We start from the raw sequence: 2,561 nt of genomic DNA, 5'->3' as shown, positions 1-2,561 counted from the left end.
AGGCAGGTTAGTGTAATGGTCTTTCGAAAAATGGCAATTTTGGGTAATGACTTTGGCCTCAAATTTGACCTAACTTTAGCCCTAGGCTCCTCTCTGTCTAACCACTTGAGAACAAAGTTATAGTTATGAAGTAAAAGGTACCCTATAGTAGAGTTCATGGTCAAATTCGGTTGGCAGCAAAATTTACCAGTGGAGTTTTATAGTAATTTCAAAATACCAACTAGAAGGATGAATTTTTGGTGCTCCAAAGGCCACAAATGGAACCCCCCCTCAAACTCTAGAACGAACAGTCAGAGAAGTGAGCCAAAGTGCCTTTTTAAATGTCTTATCATACTCAGCTTTTGTGCCAAGTTTCAGCAGAATCGGTTGACCACCACTTCTGACCCCTGGAACACTTCTCAGACAGGGACACTTAAGGCCCTTTATTTTCGGTTTGGTAATATTGTTTGAGTATGTTATTTGCTGTGCTTATTTCAGATCGAATAAAAATTCTTATAATTTATGCGGTTCACGGGAATTCAGAGTCAGGGGCATTTTGGCGGTCTTCGTCAGACGGAACACTGTCTAAATAAATGTTTTTATCATATGGCAAGGTAGCCCTGAGATAAGTCCGACTGTATAACTAAAAGTATTAGAGAAAGGATCGAAGATAAAACTTAAGCCAATAATTTTTACAATTATATGATAATTTCAGTTATTCGAGGAGGCGATCAAACCTCCGCAAATTCCTGAGTGAATAGTCGCAAACGTTTCTATTGAGAGGAGCCTGTGGAGCGAAGCCTAAGGGTCTGTTTACATGTAGATAGGGTGACCCTTCCAGAAGGAGCACCCTCTTAGAAGGGTAACCCTTGTCTATTGTATTTTCTGTTTTGGTTTACATGAGAGGTAGGGTCACTCTAGGGGTAGGGTCACCTTATCTGCTTGGTAGGGTAACCCTCCTGCGAGGGCCAACTTTTTGCTATGTAAACACTTGAGGTAGGGTCACCCTCCTAAAAGGGTCAACTTTTGTGGGTGCGGTTTCCTGTCAGATTGCCGCGAAACTCTCTAATGGCTTCGCCTACGTATAAGCCCGGGGAATATTTTCGCCGTTCTGTGTGGCCAAATCGTCTGAACAGAGCTCGAAACAGTCGGAGGACAACAGTGTCGACATTTCGAAAAAAGACATAGATGATCATGAACCAGTTGTCGACGAGAGTACCATGGAGAGCCGCTCGACTCGGAAAGATATGGAAGAGGGCTTGCCACGTGAAAAAGCAAAGAAGTCACAGGGAAAGCGAAAAGCGTCCTTTGCGTCTCAATCCGCAACAAAAAGGCCTAAGAAGTGGTCATGGACATTAATTACATCACAGACTGTACGAACAGTCACAGAAACCGTGCAACATGCGACCCCAAAAGCATTTTCTGTCATAGAAAGCGAACCTTGGTCTTTTAAAAAGTACAAAGCTAAAGCCAGCTGCTTTATACTGAAAGTACATCAAGGCCTCTTGGACTCCTACCAGGCTGATTCTAGGGCAGTATTTAATTGGCTAGAGACATAAAGTAAAGATACCCCGATCCATTCGTAGATTTTCCTTCCACTCCGAATCTGGTAAACTTCCGCCGTAAAGGTTCCTCCACCACCGCTCTGTGCCACCAGGATTCGACCAAATTCTCCCTCGGCGACAAATGGCTCTCCTTCGTACATGCCTCATTCGTGTACTGGGTGGCTACCTGTAGCGCCATTAGCCGTTGTCGGCGTTTTTCTATTAGGAGATACGACAGCAAGAACCCCGCACAGCACTGAAAAACCGCAGCCAAAGAGGCAAGCGCAAGGAACATTGAATTTACCGCCAAAATACTTCGCTTGTCCGCCATTTTGGTTGTTTTGTACTTAGCGACCGCGCAGTTGTCTCCCTCGGCGCCAAATTCAATAATCGCGATAGCCCTAGGGACAGGACTTTGCATGTAAAGGAAGGCTATCTTTTTGCCCTTCTAGAAGGGTGACCCTCCTAAGATGGTCACCCTATCTCCATGTAAACAGGCCCTAAGTTGCGAGTCAGCTGCAACCTCCCCAAAAATTCAGCAGAAATGCTTTTGGCTGTGGAAGTCCCCAGGAAAATTCTCAAGACTTTTTATTCGACGTTGCAGGAAAAATTTCTTTCTTCTCGCATTTTACTGACGCCAGTCCCTGAAAATTTTCTCACCGTCCTCCTCTTCAGCGGCGCTGGCCAATTCCTCTTTCACCTCACCCTAAGCCTTATGCAAGAATTCTTTTGCCCATAACTTCTCCATTATAAGGCATAGGGTGACTTTTAGGCGAATTTGAATTAATTACTACAGTCAACTCTCTAAGACGGACACCATCGGGACCGGCCTCAGCTGTCCGTCTTAGAGAGGTGTCCGGCTTATAGAGAGGTGTCCGGCTTATAGAAAGGTGTCCGGCTTATAGAGACTCGACGTAACATGACCCCAGGAATTTTAAGGAAAAGAAAGCACGAAAATGACTGTTTTAGATTACAATACCATTCGGTTGTCATCTCTAAGATATGTTTTCAATGAGACAATGACTGATTTAATTTCAA

The sequence above is a fragment of the Stylophora pistillata genome, chromosome 7 (genome assembly GCF_964205215.1).
Source record: "Stylophora pistillata chromosome 7, jaStyPist1.2, whole genome shotgun sequence".
Classification (NCBI taxonomy): Eukaryota; Metazoa; Cnidaria; class Anthozoa; order Scleractinia; family Pocilloporidae; genus Stylophora; species Stylophora pistillata.
This window is presented reverse-complemented; position numbering follows the sequence as displayed.